We start from the raw sequence: 24,496 nt of genomic DNA on the forward strand, positions 1-24,496 counted from the left end.
GAATTTTAGAGCATTCTTTTCTGTTTATTGAGATACATCCTACAGGCCACAGACTGACTAACGCTGATACGTTTCTCCTTCTTGTTGTAAACTCTAAAAGTATCAATTCAGATCTGGTGTACAGTGTATCTGATCTCATTTCTAGGTTTGCATTTTACTTCTGAGATATTAAAACGGTTAAACCTTGAAATTCAAACTTTTGAGTCTTTTATAATACCGATATACTGCATAGCTCATTGTTCAAAAGACCCTTGATATTTTCCAAATATTCTGTACTTGTGCACATGCAGTTTTGATATTTTGGTTTAATTTGAAATCTATTTATGCTCTGCAGCAGTATGCTGGGTTTGATATTCCAGGTTGTTGTTTGAAAAGCTACATGCAGGATTTACGTTAAGTCATACATTTCTGCAAATAAAATGAAGGCTGATTAGAATTTTAATATTAAGGAAGGAAATGGTCTTGGCTAGCAAGCTGCAGAGCAGAACAGGCCTTCTGTTAATACACAAGAGCATTACTGTTTTCTTGAACTTTTCCTTCCAATCCAATGATCACTTGTGCCTAGAAATCATCACTGTGACATTTCCCGTTAGGTTGTTTGACAGTGCAGAATGCAATGCTGCCTCTATTTTGTAGCATTTGCCCAACAGAAGTATTTTAGATTATAAAATCACTAGACAATGTACCCCCAGAACTGAATTATAGGCAGTGTTATGTTGATGAATAAAGCTGATTCAGGATGACACATTAAATTGGCCCTATTCTATCTCTGAGGGTTTCAAATTATATGAAATCAAGAGGCTTCTGTATTGTGATGTGACACCATTAAAACTTTCTATATGCCACTCTTTATGTTACAAACCTAGACAAAGCTTTAAACTCCAAAATTGCAACCACCGGGTTTCTTATATGAGCACAATGAATAAATAATGTTGGATATGTTTAATAAACTCATGTAAGCGTCTATCACATATATTATGGCATAGACAGGAGTTCAGATAATGGGTCAACTCCTCCACTGGCCTAAATCAGCGTAGCTCCAGTGAAGTCCTGCAGCCCGCCGCTTCCCGCAGCTCCCATTGGCCGGGAACGGCGAACCGCTGAGAGCTGCAGGGGGCTGTGCCTGCGGACGGTCAATGTCAGCCAAATGTCTTGCGTCCTGCAATCAGATTACCCTGATGGGCCGCATACGGGCCACAGGTTGCCCATGACTGCTCTACATGCATTTGTAGTGCCATAATGCCCCATTATGGTGATTTTGCGGGGCTATTTTTACTGTTTGTTCCTGTAGTTTCGTTGTCCAAAACTACTGACAGAGCATTCTCATTTCAGAGTCTACATTTGTTACATCCCCTAATTCACACAAGCCTATGCTAAAGCAAGCTTTAGAGAAAGAAGGAGGCATATTTGTTTATTTGGTCTTTTAAATGTTGTGGCAAATTCTAGAGTTTATGAAGTTAAAATGGTTGTCTCTGATTGAGAAACGGTTGCTCAAAGTTGTTACAGCACCCAGATGCTGCAGCAAAGGGCACTGCCTAAAAACACAAATTCCACTTGAAAAGGTAATGCGCCACGTAAAGTATGTTACGCAAGTGTCTTGACCTCATTTGTGGAGTGTTTTCCCCCATGGCCATTTGTGTAATGTGTATTTAAAATGCCTGTGTGATTTTAATTCCTTTCCAGGTTCCATAAAATGATGGTGCATTTGATTTTAGAGGTTAAAAGGGCAGAATACTGATCAGTTCTGCAAGCTTTATAGAAGTTATATATAACAGCTTTTTGACTGTAGAATAGTATTCTAAAGAGAATGCTGGAATCGCCCACACTCAGAACATTTAAATCTAGGTATAGCAAAATGCAGTAAAATATATTATATGGGAACAATCTGGCAAAAATGTGCTAAATGATAAAAACATAGTTCTCTTCTATGTAATTTCTAGGATTTCTGTAGTGCAAGATACCCAGCATGAGAATCAAACTGGGTCCTACAAAATGTGAAGTGAACATCTGGCATGGCTTTGAAAATTAGAAACAGACAAAATAAGATTTGGCGCCATAAACAGCAGTTCAGTTTGGTTTTGCATTTAAATAATAATTCATCATTGGGGACAGTGGAAATAAATTCACACATTGTCTCAGTACATTTTCTTCAAGCATTAATATCCTGGTGCTTAAATAATCAAGGGCTAACAGTTTTAGTGAGGGGTTGCTATAAATGGTTTAAAAACCAAGACGCATTCAATGCATTTTTCCTTTCTTTGTACTTACAGTAGAAAATTGCTAAGGTTTCCTTTCTCTTTCTCAACTTGTTAACTAGAATAGTCCTTGTTAGTGCCCCAGGGAAAAACTGGGCAGTCAGTGATGCTCTTTGTGGAATGCATGAATTCTTTCATATAAATTGTTACAGTTTTGTAGCCACAGTGTAGTAAATTAAACTTTGATATCCAAGCTAAATACAGTAGGATAACGAAAACAAGAAGTCCGGTAGCACCTTAAAGACTAACAGATTTATGGGCATAAGCTTTTGTGGGTAAAAAACCCACTTCTTCAGATGCATGGAGTGAAAATTACAGATGCAGGCATTATTATACTGACACATGAAGAGAAGGGAGTTACCTGACAAGTGGAGAACCAGTGCTGACAGGGCCAATTCTTCCTATATCCTAAGTTGCCACAAGTACTCTTTATATTTTAAATGGTTATCTAGCTGTATATAACAGGCAAATGATCCTAGAGTTATCAGAGTTTTTTGTTTGCTTCTAGTCTCGTACATTATCATCATCAGCAAGTTATCAAAGAAGCAGTTTGTACAGGGAAACCTTGAGAAATAATGTGAGAAAATTTGAAAGTTTGGGGGCTTATCTGACAGTGTTATAAACTGAAACAATGGTTACAAATGTAGTTTCACATACAAATGGTTCTTGCCTCTTAACATACAGTTTTAAATTATGCTTATAGATTCATAGATACTAAGGTCAGAAGGGACGATTATGATCATCTAGTCCGACCTCCTGCACAACGCAGGCCACAGAATCTCAACCACCCACTCCTGCGAAAAACCTCTCACCTATGTCTGAGGTATTGAAGTCCTCAAATCGTGGTTTAAAGACTTCAAGGAGCAGAGAATCCTCCAGCAAGTGACCCCTCTTTACTGCATATTGTTCCCTGTGAACCGCATAAGTAGCCAGTGCTACTCCTTGGTAGACAGCTCGAGATCTGTCACCCACTTTGGAGAGCTGTCTTACACTTGTTGTTTCAATAGACTATAAACACCTACCTTCAGGACTTGAAGAAGAAAGAACAATGACTTAGCCCACAATAACTGTTGTTCTTTGGGATGTGTTGTCCACATGTATTTCACAACCTGCACTCCTTTCCCCCTACTGCAGAGTCCTGGGTCAAATGGATTCTGTTTTAGCAAAGGAACTGAAGGGCATTTCCAGCCATTTTGCCCTTTATGCCCTCGGCTACAGGTTGCTACCTGTCATACAAACTGCATGTGTGACCCCAGGGACACTGCTGTTCAAAAAGATTCTGATCATGTGTTTATGGGGCACATGCACACAAGAGTGGAAAACCTCTGGACAACACATCTTGAAGAGCCATCGGTTACTGTAGGGTAAGTAAACTTTTTTCCTCTAGTTTCTTTAGTTCTGGTGAGCAGTCAGTAGAAAGTGCCATAGAAATGCTACATGACTTTCTATCTCTGTAATAATTACAATGGGTTTTGTGGTTTTATGTTTTCAGTATTGTTTACTAATTGGCAAAAGCAAACTTGAGTTTATGATATCTTTTTATGCCTCGACTTTCAAATATATTTTAACCTATTCAGAGTGTATGTTGTCATTTCATTTAATGAACTGCGTCTTTAATAATTAGTTTTACAGACTCAACATACCACTTGACTTAAGTTAGAGTTCATAATTAAGTCTATGATTTTGGCAGGAAGGTCATGGTATTCATGGTAATAGTGAATTTGAATAAAGTCTGTGACCCGACACCCCCCCCCCCCCATACATTAGGATCTTCTTTCCTCTCCGGGCATTGCAACTTGGCCCACATGTTGCAGCAACACTCAGGTTTGGTGCATATGCCCCCCCACACACACACACACTGATGATGAGGAAGAGATGGAGGGCCAAATTTGGCTGGCATTGCAAGCTGGCCTACATGGTCATAACACCAATCGGAGTTCACCCTCTGCCCCTCCCTCTTCCCCTGTGAAGAGGTGGACATGCTAAACTTGAGTGGCACTGCAATCACATGTGCCAGCTTGCAACTCCTGAAGTGGGGAGCTGGGCCCAGCCCCCCCGGGATAGGAGCCGTTGCTCGGGGTGAGTACTGATGGGCTTGCAGTCAAGCACGGCTCCCTCCCATGGGTCCCCACTTCTCCCTCCTTCTGAGACACAACCTTGTTTTCCCACACCTCTGCTAGGACATTTATTAACATTTTCCGTGAAAAAAAAAAAAGTAACCTTATTCATAATAGATGAACTACTGGAAGTGGCAAAATAAAGACACAGTCTGCAAACCCATACTCATATAAGTAATTCTAATCAGCCGTCCAGAATAATTAGATTCCATACAGTAACTGTTTGAAGTAATTCTTCTATCAGAAAGAGTTTGTCGAATCAGACCTTAAGTGACAACCAACTACCCTGAAACTCATGGTAGCTAACAAAATGCAATTAGGAACTTAGTGCTTGACTAATATAACTGGAGAAAGTCCACAGTTACTTTAGTATATAAGAGATTGGCTAAATATTTACAAGTTGTCTATTCATTTATCAATCAGTGTTGTGAAAAACTCTAAATATATGCAAGTTTTATGATACTGGAAACATGAGGTTCTTGTTTCAAGCTGGGAATGAAAACTTTATTCTAAAAAGCTGCAATAAGGCCATCAAGGAAACAATAAGGGAGTTATCGGACTGCCCAGAAGAGAAGGGGCTGGATGCAATTTTGAACCTATTGTGTTTCTGCAAACTTTCCATGTGGGATGTCAATCATTGTTTTTATTTAAATGAAAATATGAATAAATGGATTAAACAAAGTACCAGCTGTGGCAGTACTGTACCTCCTTGAGTAGATTAAGGGTGTACAAGCAAGCTTGACATTGAGGTTGTAAGGGTAATCTGAGATCTTCTTGGAAAAGGCTGGGTTCTGCCCCCCACCCCTTTAGATTTCTAATACAGTAACTCCTCGTTTAACGTTGTTCCTGGAAAATGCAACTTTCAGCGAAATGATGTTAAGTGAATCCAATTTCCCCATAAGAATTAATATAAATATGGGGGGTTAGGTTCCAGGGAAATTTTTTTCACCAGACAAAAGACTATACACCCACCCACACACACACTTTAAGTTTTAAACAAACAATTTAATACTGTACACAGCAATGATGATTGTGAAGCTTGGTTGAGGTGGTGAAGTCAGAGGGTGGGATATTTCCCAGGGGATGCCTTACTGTTAAATGATGAACTAGCGTTCGGCTGAGCCCTCAAGGGTTAACACATTGTTGTTAATGTAGCCTCACACTCTACAAGGCAGCACAAATGGAGGAAGGGGAGACAGCGTGGCAGACAGGGATACACACCCTGTGTGTGTCACAGAGAGAGAGATGTGCCTTGCCCCACTCTAAGTAGATCAGCAAGTTGAGAGAGCAGCTGCTGCCAGCAAGCTCCCTCCATCCTGAGCCCTGTCCCCGCCCTGCTCTGTGGAGATGGGGTAAGCAGGGGGCAGGGGGACACCCTGACATTAGCACCCCTCTTCCCCCCTGCTCCCCGTCCTCCCCCTCAGTTCCCCCCCCCCATCCAGCAAGCAGGAGGCTCCTGGGAGCAACTCCAAGGCAGAGGGCAGGAGCAACAAATGGCAGTGTGGGCAGGGACAGCTGAACTGCCGGCCTGCTGGGCAGCTGCCGCACAGGGAACTTAGGGGAGCGGGTGGCTGATAGGGTGGCTGCCGGTCCACCCTGGTTCCAAGCCCCCACCAGCTAGCTCCAACGGGCTGCTCTTTCTGCAAGCAGTGGACAAAGCAGGCGGCTGCCAAACAAGTTATAGGGGAGCATTGCGCAACTTTAAAGGAGAATGTTCTCTAATTGATCAGCAACATAACAATGAAACAACATTAACCTGGACGACTTTAAGTGAGGAGTTACTGTAACCAAATCCTAATAGTTTAATTTAGAAGGTATTTCAAGTTCACTGTTCATTAAGAATTAACAGGTGATAGTTTTCCTCCCTTGTGGTTGTTCTGCCTTAAACTGGAGCTAAACTGTACTTGAGATTTCACTTTTAACTTGTTTTATCTCTTTTCTGTCTATCGTACATATTTTGTTAAGATTTTAGTATGAACGTTTCTACTTTCATTTTATTTTGCAGTCAATGTTTGCCTCCCTCTTTAAAAACAAGCAAACAAAACAAACCAAAGTTATATGACATTTCACCAGTGAAAAGTTTCTCTGTTTTTTCTTTGTCGTTTTTGAATTTAATGGAGACTTAAACTTACACAATGTATCAGCGGTACCTAAGCTGCAGCATTAATTTGCGTCTTTAACATGACCAATTTTCTAGTCAAGCGTGATAAAATTCAGTTTTAAAATATTTGACTGTGGGCATCTTTTATTATACTAACACTTTCTTGTGTTAGCAGTTGAAAAAATAATATAAATTAATCTGCTGCTGTCAGCTGCAAGTATAGGAACAGTAGTTATAGTCTCAGGTGTAACTCCTTTGTACTTGGACCAGATACCAGTTATCTATTATTTTCATCCAGATGATTAGCCTTTGATAACAAATGTCTGAAATGTGTCCTCTTCTCTTTCAAACTTAAGCCCACTCTTTTTGCCTTTCCTTCAAATAATGATGCCTATTAGTGCTATCTGCTATTGCTCTTGTGCCTGATCCTCACAGCTGGCACAAGTAAATCTAGTTATGGCATATAATTATGCTCCCAGTTGAACAGTCTAGCATTCATTGTGTGATCTCCACTTCACCTGTATTAAACTTCTGTGCCTGGCAACTATGGGAGCGTATCCGCTCCACAAGGTGGAGAGAATACGGAATGCATCCAGAAATGCTGTGTGTGTTTGTGGGAGGGAGTAACTGGGGAAATAGTGGATGGAGGATTCCTGTTAAACAGAAAGATGAGGGAATTAGAAGGACAGTGTCAGTGTGACCTAGCCAGGTCATGATAAAAAGGGAGACGTGATCTTCATGAAGTTAAATTATTAACACCTCAGAGCTTCATCATCACAAACCAGCTCGTACTCCACAGCATACAGCACTGGAGCATGAGTAGTAAACATGGTACTAACATTTCAGCCTGTCCCTGGTAGGATGGTACACTCAGGAGCCAGAGGCTCTCTGTGACTACTGGTTTGGCAGTGTTGTTTGAACTGGCTCTGCTGCTGCTTAGTCATTTGATTCTGCTAAGTGAAGAGCACTTGGCACTAGCAGGGTTTGTAATGTGAATGTCCAAATCAGACCAGTATCCTCAGGGAACTAAATGTCTTTCTTCATGATTAGGCAGCCTGTACACCAATGGTGTTATAACAGTAATATCTTAGAAGGGTTCTAATTTGAGAGTAAAGTAAAATATATAAATTCTTTGAAATATTCTGAACTAAATCCAGATGTTGTTCAGCATTTCTAGGGAAAGAAATCATTTAAGTTCAGTTTGTTCTCTGTAATAGGTAACTAACCAGCTGCATTTCAAATATTTGCTCTACTGTTCAAATATTGATTTAATGTTAGAAGAAAATCGTTAATCTAATGTTTGAGGAATTGGAGAATTTGAACCTGAACACTTTTCTGTTCTATGTCATTAAGTCTATACTAATTCGTCGAAGCACTTTGTACAAAACATAAGTTCCTCATTATGAAAATCAGGTTGATAAATGTATGTGTGCAATTTTTAATAATGCCCATTACCGGATGCATATATTTTAAAAATAATATATTTGAATATTTCACATTTTACTGGTTTGTTAAAGAAAAGCCTAATAATATTACAGTACCCTTTTAATACCAAAAATGTGGTAATTTTTTTGTAAAGGAATTGGAAGTATAAAGGATGGTTACAATTACAATTTTCCATTAATTAGCCAAAGTTATATTAAATAGGTTGCATATGCCTAATGTAATATGTTTAAATGAAAAAAATACATTTATAAGTCAGAGCTAAGTTAATACAACAAAATTCAATTACTAGGCTATCTTATTTACTGAAGAAAATATAAATTTTTCTGTGTGAACTATTATGTCCAATAAACTTTGAAAGTATTTATTCCACTTTCATTATCTTTTTTCCCTGTACTCCTCTCCCTCCCCTAAGATACGTAAATGACTCTTATTAAAGATATTTTGGCTGCATTGCAGATAAAAACAGGCATTTTAGGAGGCTGTACATCATTTTCATATTGTGGCAACACATCTTCAGATGAGTGCGTTTTAACCAGAAAGGATATCTATAGCTCAGTATATCACTACTTCATATTCTATCATCCTGACACTGACTTAATTACAAAACAGCTAAAGGTGAAAATATTATTGCATTCCTTTAGAGCAGGGGTGGCCAACCTTTGGCTCTGGAGCTACATGCGACTCTTCAGAAATTAATTTGTGGCTCCTTGTATAGGCACCAACTCCAGGGCTGAAGCTACAGGTGCCAACTTTCCAGTGTGCTGGGGGGTGCTCACTGCTGAACCCCTGGCTCTGCCACAGGCCCTGCCCCCTTTCCCATCCCTTTCCCACCCCCTCCTCTGAGCCTGCCAAGCCCTCGCTCCTCCCCCCGCCCCAGAGCCTCCTGCACACCACAAAATAGCTGATCGGGAAGTGCGGGGAGGGGGGGGAGGCGCTGATTGGCAGGGCTGCCGGTGGACGGGAGGCACGGGGTTGGGGGGAGGTGATGGGGGCTGCTGACGTATTAGTGTGGCTCTTTGGAAATGTACACTGGTAAATTCTAGCTCCTTTTCGGGCTCAGGTTGGCCACCGCTGCTTTAGAGGAATAACTAACATGCAGCAGTGTCCTAAAATGTCTAGTCACGAGGTAGCTGGATGAAGATCTCTCAAGAACATTATATAGATTTGAGATGGGATAGATGTAGTCCTGCTCTCATTGGGTAACATCCATAGGTGCTGGAACTAGGGATACTGCAGCATCCCCTGGCTTGAAGGTGTTTCCATCAATTACAAGGTTTACAGTTTGGTCCAATTGCTCTCAGCACCCCCACTGTACAAATTGTTCCAGCACGCCGGTAACGTCTTTCAGACTCTGATTGTACTGAGGACTATCTTTTTCTGTTTTGTACAGCACAAAGCACATTCTCCATGCTCAGTAAATAATAAGTGTAGATCCATTCTAATTCCTCAGTTCAGTAATTATTACGTGCTCTGTTTATATAATGCAGCATCTTTAACCTGTTACTTGATTTTAACCTCAGTCAACCTGGCACTGCCTCTGGCTTCCAGTAGTATACTGAGCTGAATTAGCACTTCAGAGATGGAACTTCTCTAAGGGCAAGTGGTGGCAGATGACAGAACCAGAAGCAATGGTCTCAAATTGCAGTGGGGAAGGTCTAGGTTGGATATTAGGAAGCACTATTTCACTAGGAGGGTGGTGAAGCACTGGAATTGGTTACCTTGGGAGGTGGTGGAATCTCCATCCTTAGAGGTTTTTAAGGCCCAGCTTGACAAAGACTTGGCTGGGATGCTTTAGTTGGGGTTGGTCCTGCTTTGAGCAGGGGGTTGGATTAGATGACTGAGGTCTGTCCTGAGGTCTCTTCCAACCCTGATTTTCTATGATTCTAAGTCTACATTGGTGTAGCTGCACTGATGCAGCGCTCTCCCGTCGGCATAATTACTCCATCTTGGTGAAAAACGTAAGCTATGTTGGTGGAAGAGCGTCTCCCACTGACATAGTGCTGGTGTGGACAAAGTGAAACTTGTATTGCTCGGGGGGGAGGTGCTTTTTCACACACCTAAGTGACATAAGTTAAATCGACTTAACTGGTAGTGTAGACCTGCACTAAGTGGGAATGAGATGAGAGGAAAAGCACAAGGGAAAAAGCAAAGGATGGCAACAGATAGTAAATGGAGAACAGAGCAGTTTTAATCATTTTAATCACATTACCCATATACTGTTGTATTTTAGTATATGTAAATATAAAATTATGTCTATTGGGCTCGGTTCTTAATTATATCATATTTTATTAAAATTAAGCCATCAGTGGTATTAAAAAAAAACCCCTAGATGTGAAGGATCAATTTAAAAAAAATTTGCTCACAAAAAATACTTAAGGATTGAAGTTCTACTTTAGTTTAATATATTCATCAGTTTAGTATAATACTGCTCTTCTAAACTGCAGGAAGAGAGGAAGTCTATCAACTAAAAACCTTAGTTTACTTTGGTAATGTTACCCTCTCATAACAAAAGTCAAATTTTCTTTGAATCCAATCATACAGTCTGTTTTTTATTATTAGAGCACGGCAGTTCTCTGCAGTTTAACAACCGTTGTGCTGCTAGCCACCCAAAAGTAGCAAGCAAGAGTATGATTGCTCTCGATAAATATATCAGATGGATAAATACCACGGAGGGAGAAGAATTATTTAAGCTCAGTACCAATGTGAACACAAAAACAAATAGATATAAACTGGCCATCAGGAAGTTTAGACTTGCAATTAGACGAAGGTTTCTAACCATTAGAGGTGTAAAGTTCTGGAACAGCCTTCCAAGGGAAGCAGTAGGGGCAAAGACATATCTGGCTTCAAGACTAAGCTTGATAAGTTTATGGAAGGGATGATATGATGGGAGAGCCTAATTTTGGCAATTAATTGACCTTCAACTATTAGCGGTAGATATGCCCAGTGGCCTGTGATGGGATGTTAGATGGGGTGGGATCTGTGTTACTACAGAGAATTCTTTCCAGGTGTCTGGCTGGTGAGTCTTGCCCACATGCTCAGGGTTTAGCTGATCGCCATATTTGGGGTCAGGAAGGAATTTTCCTCCAGGGAAGATTGGCAGAGGCCCTGGGGGTTTTTCACCTTCCTCTGCAGCGTGGGGCACGGGTCACTTGCTGGAGGATTCTCTGCACCTTGAAGTCTTTAAACCACGATTTGAGGACTTCAGTAGCTCAATCATAGGTTAGAGGTTTGTTACAGAAGTGGTGGGTGAGATTCTGTGGCCTGCATTGTTCAGGAGGTCAGACTAGACAATCATAATGGTCCCTTCTGATCTTAAAGTCTATGATTCTATGAATCCTTTAAAAAAAACGAACAGAAGTGATTGTTTCTGATGGGTGCTTTCCTTTTGTTTAATCTTCTGACTACATGGAACAGAAATTGCAAGGGCTGGGGGTGGAGGTTTTATTGATCACAACCCCACTTTAAAATGCAGAAAGCAAGCCAGCATCTTGCCACTACAGAGAGAAATTGAGACAGCTAGAAAAGCTTAGAACTCCACTTGGATTCTAGTTATTTCCCTGGCTGCTAGTGTTTGTGTTTCCTGGATTTGCTTTACAGTTTTCTTTGGGCAAGATGTCAATGCATTTGCTGAATAGTTAAACCCTGTGATCCAGGAAATAATAGCTCAGGCTGCCAAAGGACATCATCTAAAGGCAGAAAAGAATTGAACAAACAAATCACTTAAGACCAAATAGATATGATCCAGAAATAATTTGTTTGTCTCCTTGGTGTAAGAAGAAATGTTTATGTAATGTTGTTGAAAACGTGAGGTTTATTTGGTATGAAAACTGCTCTAACTTGTGCACTGGTGAGCTGCTCCACTTCCTGTTGGTCCCCTCCCCTCAGACTTCCCAGTGGTGCAGCCCTGCTTCTTTTTTCTCCCTCCCTAGCAGGAAGAGGCAACACATCCCCAGCTACTTGAAGGACAGCTGTGCTAGCGTTACCTTCATAACATCTTCTATTATTTTCCTTTTGGTCCATCTGCTCACTCCCCCGTGACTCTTACCACACCCCTCTTCTGCATCATAGATCCTTCCCCCTTCCTACTGCCTACTAGCTCCATTTCCCCATCCCTCTTACCACCCAGCAGTTCCCACCTGCTCTCTTCCCCTCTCCTCCCGCCAGCACAAATGCAGATCTCACAAGCACAACCTCTGCTGCCTGCTGACTTCTGATGACATTTGCCCCAACCGTGGTGCTCCCTCCATCCCCACCCTCTCCATCTCCCACACCTGTCTCTGCCACCACCTCTACCCCTCTCCTGCCACTATTCCTAACATAACGCCTATCCCCCTCCTCCTTCCCTTCCTCCCTCCCTGCCTCCCTCGCCTTTCTTGCTGTATCTAAAATGCCCTCTCGGTCTCTCAAATTATTTCAGTCATCCACTTTCTATCTCACTCCCTCTGTCTCTTGGCTCTCACAGAGACCTGAATCCCTTCATCAGACACTGCATGTGCATCTGCCCTCTCGTCTCTTGTGGAGGTCTCTCCTTTTCTCACATGCCCCTCCATGGATCAGATGTTGGTGGGGTTATTGGGATTCTTCTCTCCTGTTCCTGCCACTTCTCTATGCCATGTTCCTTGCTAAACAACTCTATTTCTCCAGCTTAATTGAACCCCACACTCACCACCCCAGCTGCCTCATCACCGTCTTTACTCACTCCTTGAACCCTGCCCTCCTTTTACCGCCATTTCTCTTTCTGCGCACGATCTCACCAATTTCTTCAAAGAGTGACAAAATACAGTATGGCTTTCACTCTCCCTTGGGCTTGTCTTCAACTACTGCTCCATCTCTCTTCTCCCTTTCCTCTCTAAACTCTTTGAACATGGTGTCAGCAATCACTGTCTGGAGTTCCTCCCCTCCAATTCCACCCTAGACCCTCTTGAATCTAGTTTCTACCCCTTGCACTGCACTGAAACTGCTCTGGCCAAAGGCTCTAATATCCTCTTGCTTGTTAAATCTCGGAGCCAGTACTCCATTCTCATCTTCCTTAACCTGCCCCTGCCTTTGCCACTATCAACCATGTTCTTGAAATCATGTACTCCCTTCACTTCAGCGACTTTGGCCTCTCCTGGTTCTCCTCCTACCTCTCTAATCACTCTTTCAGTGAGTTCTTTGGAGGATCCCCTTCATCCACGCTCCAACTTTCTCTGTGGGTTACACAGGGCTCTGCCTTTGGTCCCTTTCTGTTCTTCCTCTACACCTTATTTCTGGGTAATCTTGTCCACAAACACAAATTCAACTGCCATCTGTATGCTGATGACTCACAGATCTACCTCTCTACTCCAGACCTGTCTCCTTCTGTTCAAACTACAGTCTATGCCTGTGTCTGACATCTCCTGTTGGATGTCTAGCCATCAGCTCAAGTACAACATGGCCAAAACAGAACTCCTAATCTTCTCTCCCAAGCCTGCCCCATTACCTCCTTTCTCCGTTAGTGTGGTCAACACCACTATCCTGCCTGTCACTCAGGCCTGTAACCTGGGCATCATCTTTGACTCGGGCCTCCTTCTAGGTCTTCACATCCATGCTACATGTAACTCTTGCTTATTTTTTCTGCACAACATACAGCCTTTCTCAGCTTTCATTCACTGTCAAGATGTTGACTCTCTTGCCTCTCTCAGCCCATAATGCCAGCCTCCCGCACCCACTGCTTAAATTTTCTAAGAAGCACCTATGTGCTTCCCCCACCACCACCACCACCACCACCGGCCATCCAGCTGCTCATACTTGGGAGGAGCTACCCATAAATATCTGCAAAGTAACCTCCTTCAAGTTCCTCATTAAACTCTGCTGTGATGCCTCCAAAAATCTTAACGACGAATAGGGAGCTGGTGTGCTGAGACCACTGCCTATCATGCTGATCATCTTTGTCTCATTGTTTTCATGTGTTCCTCCATCTTTTTGTCTGTATCCACCTGTTGCGTCTTGTTTAATGCTTTGACTGTAAACTCTCTGGGCACTGACCATCTTTTTCTTCTCTGTTTGTACATAGCCTAGCACAGTGGGGCCCTGGTCCATGACTCCTACATGCTATCACAATGCAAATAATAAGTAATACATAAAATTATTACAATATACATTTCTTCCCCTTGCGTAGTAAGTATTCATTTAGGGATTTGTTTGATACTGTAGCTAGTATGAGCTATGAGTTGAAATAAAACAAAGGTGTAAAGATTAATTTTCAGAAATAGGATGTTCCAAATTGAAATCAGGACATAACTTCCATACTTGTGAATTAAACAGTTAATATTTATTTTTATAATTAAAAATGTACTGTAGCGAGGTAGAAGACATTTGAGGATAAAATAAGTTTTAGCATAACTGAAAAAGACTGACTCTTTTTGGTTCTGTGGTTTGTGGGGTGGGGCTGGTTTTGGTTTTTTGATTTGTTTTTTGTTTTGTCTCTGTTTTTAAAATCCTTTTTATACTAGTTGCGTTTAAAATGATCTGCTTCAGAGGCATTAGACTGGCAAGATGGATGAGGTACTATCTTTTATTGGACCAACTTCTGTTGGTGAAAGAGACAAGCTTTCGAGCTACACAGAGCTCTCCTGCCAATAAAAGATACTAACTCACCGACTTTGTCTCTCTAATGTCCTGGGATCCACACGGCTATAACAACACTGCAAACTACTTCATTATGTCTGTTGAAAGGCAAACAAGTTTTATTGAATATTTTTACTAAACAGTCAACAGGTTTTGATTTGGGGTCTTAAATCATAATTGGTTTTCAATTTTCTGCTTTGCCTCACAGAAACATAATGAAGGTACACCTGATGCTATGAAAAACAGATGTCATTTTAGTGTTCTAGTACTATATAGTAAACGTGGAGAGTTTTCAGGTTAGTGTCACAGACAGTTATCAGAGAGCTAGCAAGAGCAGAAAACATGGAAAGACTTAATAGAGAAATTTGGTATGTTGGGAACAGATTACTCTTTAATTCCAATGCATTTCAAATACAGAATAAAATGGATATATTTTTCCTGAGGACCTTCAAGGAGACCTTCTCTTACAGCTTATGAGTGCACTACAGAAGTACATAATCTGTTCAAATTCTATATGAAGATAACTCAATTCTTCTATTACTGTCCTGATGTTTTTAAAGCAGTTTCATATGAAGGTTCCTCAAAGAGAAACCTCTCTTATGATGGAAGAAGGCAGGAATTGTACCTCTGTTCTGAGATGGAGCTTTTACTCAGGTCCTGAAATGTCTAGGAATCTCTTTTTGAAACCAGTGCAGCCTAGTATTCAGTCTACATTAGCTATAGAGTTGCCACCAATCATTCTTTTAATAAGATGTAATCATTTGGAGTTGATAATTTTGGACTGGATGAGAGAGTAACAGATCCAGAGGAAGCTAGGAAATCTAAGAAAGTTTAGTATAGACTCTTAGAAATCTTGCTCAGTGCATGAGCCATAAGCAGAAGTTTTTGCTGTGTTTGTTTTCTTGAGTTTAAATTTCCAGGGTCTCAGGTGTGCTTACAAGGTTCCCATTGAAATCCATGGAAACCACATACATTTGAGCACAGAACGCGTCCACAGAAAAATTAGCAGAGAGAGGCTGAATCACTTGTATCCAGTTATTATTAGACATATTCAAAGTCAAATGTAAATGCTGGAACATGGTCCCACAGTAGTTCCTTGTTTTGATTAAAATTGGCCCCCAATTCTCCATCTCCCTGGACCACAGGCAGGCATTTATCCTGTTGTAAAGTGTGTGCAAGGTGAGTATGGTAGTTCTGAATGGTACAGTTCACAATGGGAGGATTTTTTGCAAAGCTTGCACTGGTCTGAATGTGCTGGGCAATGGACAATTGTGTCCACAGTACTCTAGCTATTACTGTGAGAATTTACATCAGAGATGTAGAATAGTGAATTCGGAGGTTATAGAACAAGTTAATTGTGCGAAAAAATTAATTCCCATAATGTAAAATTGCCCACAGTATTTGGGTTTTTTTGTCCATTTTGGTTTTTTGTCTGATATTTGAGCTATGGCAAATAGAAGTACATATAAGTATAGTAATTATAAGGAATAAATGATAGAATATTTCAACAGTTATTTAAAGCTCCCTAATAAATCAAATTATAGAAGTCCTGGTTCTCTCAAATTAGTAATTTGTCACTCTGCAATTAGGTAATCCTTTCTCTTAATTTAGGTGGAAGGATGTACAGTTAGAGAGATAAAGGTAGAGAATGAATCCCAGAACACTAATTTCTCCTAGTTACATATTCTGTTGAATTCTGGAGCTGAAACTAATGATGACAGATTAATAATTAAGTAGATACTTTTTTAAAAGTATGCAAAAATGCGAAACTCATTACCTTTTACAACAACAATTCATTTCTTCCTAAGTGAAATATCGGGACTCTGTATACAGCAGTTGCAGAAACCTATCTTGCCTAGAGAAAACTGTCCATCATCTTTCATTTAATAATTACAGTCTCATGCCTTCATTAACTTTTCAGTATGTAGAAGAAAATTGTGCCCTTTCTAACCATTTTTTATTACAGCTTTTCTGTATATTGAAATAAATAAATTACAGAAAACCAATCAGTTTGAGTCCCTCCGCTGTGTAATGACATCACTGAAAGTGCTCAGTTGAATCCATCTCATGCCATCAGCATGAACCACCAGTATAAGTAGGAGGGCACAGATCCTCAAAGGTATTTCAGTGTCTCCCATTCAAATCAATGCGAACTAGATACCTGAATACCTTGGAGGATCTGGGCCAAGATGTCCAGAAGTTTTATGATATTCAAGAAGTGTTGGATCATGTTAATCTGCAAGAGTCTAAAACATTCTTTCTCCACCCAGTATAGACAGATATTATGTTTCAGCCAAGTCTGTTTACCTAGCTCTTTAAATGGGTAGGTAATTACTGCAGTGGTTCATGTCTACACTACCATCCTTCTGTCGGTGGTGCATGTCCTCACCAGGAGCATTTGCACTGACATCAGAGGGGCAGTGTGGGAGGCTGAGAACCCAGGCTCTCAACTCCGTTTGCAGCTCCCTGCCGGGAGCCCAGTTGACCCCCAGACTCCCCATTCCCTGCTAGCAGCATGGCAGCCACCTGGGCTCTTGCCTCCCCACCAGGAACTCAGCAGCCACCCGGGATCCCTGCAGCTGCCTGGCTCCGAGCGGGGTGCCAGGACCTTGGGGGCAGCCTGGTTCAGAGAGGGGAGCCCTGGGGGCAGCCAGGCTCTCACTGGAGCCCCCCACTCGCCCAGGAATGACAGCCGAGCTGTGAGCAAGAATGACAGTCAACAGCCAATGTAAGTAACCCACAGTGTCTACATGGACACTTTGTCACCCTAACTACACTGACATAAGCCCTACACCTCTCGTGAAGGTGGAGCTATGATGTTGGTGTAGTAGAGTTCAAGGCTGTAGTGTGTACACTGACATAATTAGGTCAACATAAGCTGCCTTATGTCAACCTAACTCAATAATGTAGAGCAGGCCTTAAACTTTTCGGAGAGCTAGAGGCCATTTCTTTTCCTTCTACTTAAGAGAAGAGTGATGGGGGTATCTGAAATTCACCTCAAACAGAAGGCTGACACAAGCCACTTGTATTACTTAAGCCCTATTTTGAAGGCTTAGGTGGGACTTACGTGGCATATAGGCCCCTCTGCATATTTGCTGTAAGAGTAGTAGAAAAAGTGGTAGCCCACTTGTTGTGGGAGTGACTGCCAACATCCCCTAACCTTAGGTTTTGTCATTTGCTCAGGGTGGCCTACAGAGGCAAAGGACAAGACAAAGGAAAGCACATTTGGATGAGTGGTTAGGGGAAAGAGTGGAATTTGGGGTAGCTGGGCAGATGTCAAAAGCTAGCAGTATTGTCACTATCATGAATTGTATGTAACCTTGTTCTTTTATTTTTAATGGATGTTACTTAATTATATGTTGACCAGCTGCTCTGCCAAGTATCTTTTTTTTTTTTGTATACAGTGCTGAAGATTGGAACAATGAAAATAATTTTTAAAATGTGTTGCTACCTCAGTAATTATTACCTCAGCTATTTCCAACATTTGATTGAAAAAATATGTGCTTTAAAAACATTTAAATAGATACTTGTGCAAAAGTAACAGCTCCTCAGTTCAGTTCTGGAGACTTTAACCAAATTCTGTTGTTAGTCTGGTAACTTGCAAGACTGAATGTCTTTTGTATTTCCATGTAATGGAAACAGTGAAGTGGCCATAAGAGACCAGATTTCCAAAGCAGGAACAATGGGTGCACCTGCACAACGTGCATGCACCTGTTGCACCAACAAAATCCCACAGCTCTGCAAGCAAAGCAGATAATAGCACACCTAGCTACTAATCTGCACATATAGTTACCTCATTTGAATGCAAAAATATGACTGTACAAATGACCGGGACCTAAACCTGAGCTAACTCTGTCTTAAGAAATCGTCCTTCAATGTGGATAGTCAAACATTTGTATTTTTAAGAAGATTATAAAAGATAATTTAGAACATCATACAGCTCTTTAAAACTGTCACCAGTGTAATTTTCTTAGCTTAATAAAATTAACCAAAAGGATTTTAAAAAACAAACTTTCAATTTTCAGTTGCTTCCAACAGTTAGAGTGAGCTTCTTCCCATCATGTAGTATTGCTTAAAATTCATCCCTGACATAAATGAGGTTCCCTGCTTTGAAAGTGTGTTTTAAGGCACCCAGGGAGGAATTCAGCCAGCTGGAGCACAAGTGCGGAGGCACAGAAAGTCTCTTCTTCCCATCCTCCACCCCTACACTCATTCAGGCATGCTCCCTCTATAACGTACAGGATTGTGCTGGGAGGTGCGGATACTTATTGCACCAGCCCACACGACACATTCCTCAGGGGACTTTAGAGGAACCCAGTTCCTCCCCCATCCCACCTGCAGTAAGTCAGCATATATGTTGCTGTCACCAGCAAGTGCTAGCCAGCATACAGGGCATGTATGGTGCTCTTGCTCAAAGGGTACCCCCACAATAAGGTACTCTGGCTCTCCTGCGCTTGCTGGAACACTATGAAAGAAGCTGCACACTCAGTATTTTTGCTCATCCTTGCTGTGGTCAGGATCAATCTCTTATCATAGTCTCATTAATCTAACTGAAAATTTTATTTAAAATTACTGAAATCTTGTAGAAGGATTTGCTGCATTAGTAATCTATCTGTACCACTTTCTGCTAGTATCTCCCTGTGAAACGTTCTGTCAATTATGATAGCTGAATGTTTAAGGGCTGAATGTACTTATGTAACATTTTTCAAACAATATACCAACCCAAAAAAAAGCCACCTTGGGTGTAATAATAAATGATTTAGAAATGCCTTTAAGAGATACCTTATATGTACACTTTGATGTCAGTTGAGACTAACCAACATATATACAATTTGCTATAATTTATGTTTTAAGTCAGCACACAGAACTCAGTTTAGGTATGTAGTGTAGCTGCTATGGTGATTAAGTGCTCTGTAAAATAAGTCAAACAAATACATATCTACCATAATAGAGCTTCATTCCTGGCAGTTTCTCAAATTCAGTTCAGTTTCAACTTGTGGTCTCTGTAGTGTTCCATAATTAAAATAGCAAACAGACCTCCGAGAGCATGGAACACGGAGTGGGTGGAGTTGCGTAATGGCCTGATTGTACCTTGTCAATAAACAAAACTAAACAAAAAAACCCAAGGAAATATATTCTGTGGATATTTGATAATTCTCTGTGAAGGTCAGTGACCTAGCAGAATTTTAAAATGGTATAAATCATATTGCTTAAATAGTATGTAACTTTAAATATTCAGTCCTCAAAGAGTTGAGTTAACAAGAAAACACTTTTTTATAGAAACTACAGTGGAAATGTGCATTGCTGATTTCAAACTTGAGAGACCGAATCATTAAAAACAGCTCCAACTTACCCTCTATTTTCCTTGTGATCCTGTCTTTTGCGTTGAGCATGTATTTTTATAAGTTTCAGCTGCTTTAGACTGTGTATTGTACTGGTCTTACTCTTTTGAATGCAGTTTCAGAAGCTTTCACAGCAGTGGTTGACGTTCTATCCAGTGAGTGTACTTTTTGCTGAATAAGATTCCATTTTTTCTTTTCTCTTTCACCACTTAACATCCTTTCACTGTAAAATTCATCCCTTTTCTGAAGTGTAGGATGATGCACTTGTCTGTAGAAGTTCTTCCAGGCAGGATTCAAATTAAAAACAACCCTTTCATTTTCTGAACTCCGTAAGAGAGCAGAGGGAGCACAGAAAGCAGAAGGAAAATTAAAACACTGTCTTCCCCCCACCCCCTCAAAATCTTCTGAATGCTGAAATGAAGTAGTTTGTCTTGGTGTTCAAAGTTTAACTTTAGGAAGACGGAGAAAGTGGAAAGCAAACTGAATGCTGTAGTAGAAATTTCTCTCTTCCCCCACTGGGCCCCATGCCGACTGTTTTTATTGATTTCAATCACTGGAGGCTAGCTAGCTCTCAGAAGAAACACTGTGTAATGTGTTCTTTCCTGGCTTTCATTAAAGAAACTCAATGCAGTGTGGTCACGCTGCCGAGCTTGCCTGGCAACTTGCCTACTCTCTGTGGTACTTCTTTCATTGGAGGAGACCAAGCTCTTGTTTTCTTCTCCAGCAAGAACTTCAAAACATCTTATTCTCTGTTTCTACCTTTCCTAAGTCTGAAGCTGTTCAATATTTGGGGTAATTTTATTTGCACGCTTAAAGAGATAACTTTGTTGAAGATGATGCAAGTGCTGAATACTATGTTGTTTATTCAAATGTTTCCATAACAATCTCAGGCTCCTTTTATTAAAAACCATTCTGTTAATTTATTTCTTTTGGGGGGCGGCTAGCAGAGAATGGAGTAATTTTACAAATCTGAGTACCAAATAAATGGGTAAAAATGTTTTTCTGACCTTGTTCTGTCTTCTGCATTGCCATTTAATCAGAATGAGCTGGTTTAATTAAGCAAACCATGGTAAGGGAATAAGTAAAATAGTACTGCAGATATGTACAGATTCCTGTCAGTGCCATAGTTACAGGCTAAGCAAAGCTGCATTCGCAAGACTGCTTGTTGTTGTTCCTTAGGCCTGTGTTGTGTTCAGAATAATGACACGGCAGTATGACTGATAGAAGTTGAGAAATAAAATACTAATTCATATTTCAGAACGTGATCAGTTTCAGTACAGATCCCTTTAAAGGAACATACATTCTAGTGGAATTTAATTGACATAATAGTTTCTGCAAATATTTTTCTCCCATGTGCACTTAAACTCTTCTGTTTAATTTAAATTTACTAAATTTTTTTCTTATTCAGCATTTCTTATTGATAACATTTTGTGTACTCTTCAGAAACATGTATGCAGATATATGAAATAGTTAAAGCTTTTAATTGGCTATGTTTTTATGTCAGTGAAATTGCATGCCTGCTGAATTCAATTTTAGTTGCAAATGATACCTGCCTGTTGTGTATGAGAGATACAGAAGATACTGTATATCTCTATGTGTGTACGCATGCACTTTTTCTCCCTTCACGTATACAGTAGCTGAAGGAATCCTTTCCTGGATCAGAAAGATACAAAAGCTTGTTCTTATTTAAATCTGGCTTTATGCAGCACTTATTTGAGGTTTTTCTGCCTGAATTGCATCTATAGAAACCTTTCCAAATCAAGTTAATGTAATTTCATCCCAGTGTTTCTTTTGCCAAGAGTTGTAAGATTGTACGAACAATTTAGCTTTTATGAAAATTATTTTTAAAGAAACAACAGTTTATTTCTTTGTACAATGTGTCACTTTAAAAATATTTTTTCTTTTGTCCAGACAGTGTTTGTACATTTTTTTAAATATTTATTCGATTCTAAGAATATTATGGGCCTAAAAATCGAATAAAAATCAATTTTCCTTATAAAGTAAATGTCCATCTGTTGAAAGGCGTATATGGGGGGGGAGGGGCTCCTTTGATTTCAAGTCTGCTCTCTGTATCTTCCTGAAACTTAAAATGCTATTTATGCTCATACTTTCTCTGTTGATAATGTGGTGACCTATAGAAAATTGTTTAAAGAAGTTTGTAAGATTGTGAGGTTTTTTACGTAGTCTCTGTAGTTATAGTTACAGTGTAATTGTCTGGCAAAACCTCAATTAATAAATCATCTATCAACCTTTTCATTATTAACCTTGCTTTTGAGAGTTGTATAACTTTGGTCTGGTTCTTTGCATCTGTTAAATTATATTTTTAGCTGCTGGAATGTTTTAGCTGGAAAATGGCCACAGATCTGTCAGTGTTTGGTGTTTTGAGTGTGGGGGAAGACACTGAATGTTTTAGCTACTCTGACTTTAAAATTGGGTGGCAAAAGACTTCATTTTAAAATGAAATGAATCATATTTTTGGTCTTTTGTGTGAACAAGCCCCTTTTGGCATCACTGTTTAAAAATAATGGGAATAACTCTGATTAAAACCGTAGACCAAGGCAGTATAATGCTTCTGCTAGGAGCAAAGTGGGAGTCCTTTCTCATCTTCCTCTTTGGGGAAATCTGTTGTATCCTCAGTATATTTATCGCTGTTGTTCATGTTAAGATTTGTTCATGTGAACTTTTGTTGGTGCTTCCTTTAACTCTGTCATATCTCTTCATCCTTGCCCACGGGCTTCTATTCCCTTGTTGTCTTCTGTGTGCTAGCAGAAAAGGGTGCAACTTTTGTGGAGCTGGATCCACCTGCATCAATGGTGAATTTGGCTTCCTCCCTTTTTCATGCCATTTTGTGGTGCTCTTTCTTGTCTTTAGCATTGTGTGTCTGGTGTGTCTCATTTGTGTTGCTCCTCATCCTCTGTTCCTCCCCATTTCTTTGTAATCACTTCCAGTTCTGTAAGGGTCACTGAACTGAAATCAGTGGGCCACAAGTAGTTCTCCTACATTCCTAATGGCCTAATGTGGCCTCGACACAGTACTCTGCAGCAGTAGAAATCTGTATGTTCTTGGCCATGATGCAGCAGCTAAATGTGCAGCCATTTGGCTCTGTTTGTGCTTGTTTTTGCCAGGGGTTGACAAGGACATCGCATAGAATGGGTTGGCAAGCAGAACAAGTAACAAAGAACACAGACTCAAGACAGTTGTGACCCAGAGCCTGATTTGTAATAACTGGGAAGCCCATATGAATAAAAAATTAGGTTCCCCTGCCACAGTCTTTTCTTCAGAGATCACAAGTTTAATAAACTCCATTTTGTTGCCATCACACAACAGTGACAGTGTAAAGGTGGGAATCCTGAAGCAGGTGAGCAAGGATCATGGGCCTTTAGAATAATGTCCTGAGTATTATCTAAGTGTCAGGTGGCCTGAGATTTAGATCAATGGTCATTCTGGAAAGCAGGTAATGAGAAAAAAATCTAGTTAAAAACAAAACCACTTTCAGTTTGCCATGTAGTCTAGTACAGTCTCTTGTACCTAAAACCATATGTTCAACTAATCTTAAAATGCACCCTCTCCTTTATACTATGGAAATATGAGAAACAAAACTGTAACCTACCGTACATCTTTCTGCCGGTTATTCTTCAAATATATATTTCTTGTTATGGGGAGACATGACAGAATTAATCATAGTTGTAGCCTTATAATAATTGCATTGAGTTTACTGTATTATATTCATCTTACTGGCCAGGTCTTCCAGCCATTAGTTTTTGATGGAAGTGTAACTGGGCTCTGGAGTGATGTGCATATGAACAGACAACCACTTCAACTTCCTTCCGCTTTACAGCTGTAAATCTGCGGTTGTTCCTGTTGACACAGTTTTTTATTCAACCCCTAAATAGCCACTATGAGCTTATAACTCTTCAAGTCTTCCCATTGTTTCCTTTTCATTTCTGAGTGCAGTTTAAGGTGCTGGTGATAATCGTTGAAGCGCTAAACTATCTGCCATCTAGCTGTTGGATAGATTGTATGGTGGGGTTTTAGCTGAGATCTACTAGGAGGCTCTTGTTGTTGGTTCCTGGTTTTATACACTCTCATAAGCAGCAGGGCTTCCTCAGCTGAGGACTTCTGAAACTGATTCTCCCTGACAGACCACTACAGCCCAAGTGTGACTGGCTTGAGCATAGGATGGAAAGTTATACCAAATAGGAAACATTCATGTATGATTTTAATGTTTTTCTCTCTTTGTTATTTTTGGTGAGTGGAAGTGGTTTAATGCCAACCCTTGTAGATGGCCTTATGTGATTTGCTGAGTTCCAAGCTGCTGTTACACTGGGTACCGTGGCACAAACAGTGTACTGTGTGAGTTTCCACACACTGCCCAACCAATGTTCCTCAGTGGTGTCCTGAAACAGGGGCAGGCAAACTTTTTGGCCTGAGGGCCGCATTGGGTTTCAAAAATTGTATGGAGGGCCAGTTAGGGGAGGGGGCGTGGATGGTCCCCCCATCAACCCCGGCCCCCAGCTTCTCGCCCCCTGACAGCCCCCCCCCAGGACTCCTGCCCCATCCAACCCTCCCACCCCCGTTCTCTGACGGCCCCCCTGGGACCCCTGCCCCATCCAACCACCCCTTCTCTCTGTCCCCTGACCGCCCCCG

At 40.7% G+C, this 24,496-nt stretch overlaps 2 protein-coding genes across 12 annotated transcripts in view; one reads left to right on the forward strand and one right to left on the reverse strand.

The window, feature by feature from the left end:
* GPR146 (G protein-coupled receptor 146) overlaps positions 1–20,476 on the reverse strand; it is a 66,746-nt gene extending 46,270 nt beyond the window's left edge. For 6 of the 8 annotated variants that reach the window (XM_048867236.2, XM_048867231.2, XM_048867232.2 and 3 more), the window contains exon 1: positions 19,861–20,476. The gene's annotated coding sequence lies outside the window, so the exon portion shown is untranslated. The remainder of the gene's footprint in view (positions 1–19,860) is intronic. The other 2 variants (XM_048867229.2, XM_075132681.1) reach the window with 1 other exon arrangement.
* The window catches only part of CHLSN (cholesin), a 194,612-nt gene that overhangs the window by 125,712 nt on the left and 44,404 nt on the right, over positions 1–24,496 (forward strand). Inside the window, exon 1 of one of the 4 annotated variants that reach the window (XM_075132684.1) lies at positions 20,493–20,641. The exons of the other annotated variants lie outside the window; for them this stretch is intronic. The gene's annotated coding sequence lies outside the window, so the exon portion shown is untranslated. Of the gene's footprint in view, positions 1–20,492; positions 20,642–24,496 lie in introns of those variants that run through there. 4 annotated transcript variants of the gene reach the window in all.

Source organism: Caretta caretta, chromosome 10, assembly GCF_965140235.1.
Source record: "Caretta caretta isolate rCarCar2 chromosome 10, rCarCar1.hap1, whole genome shotgun sequence".
In the NCBI taxonomy this organism is placed as follows: Eukaryota; Metazoa; Chordata; order Testudines; family Cheloniidae; genus Caretta; species Caretta caretta.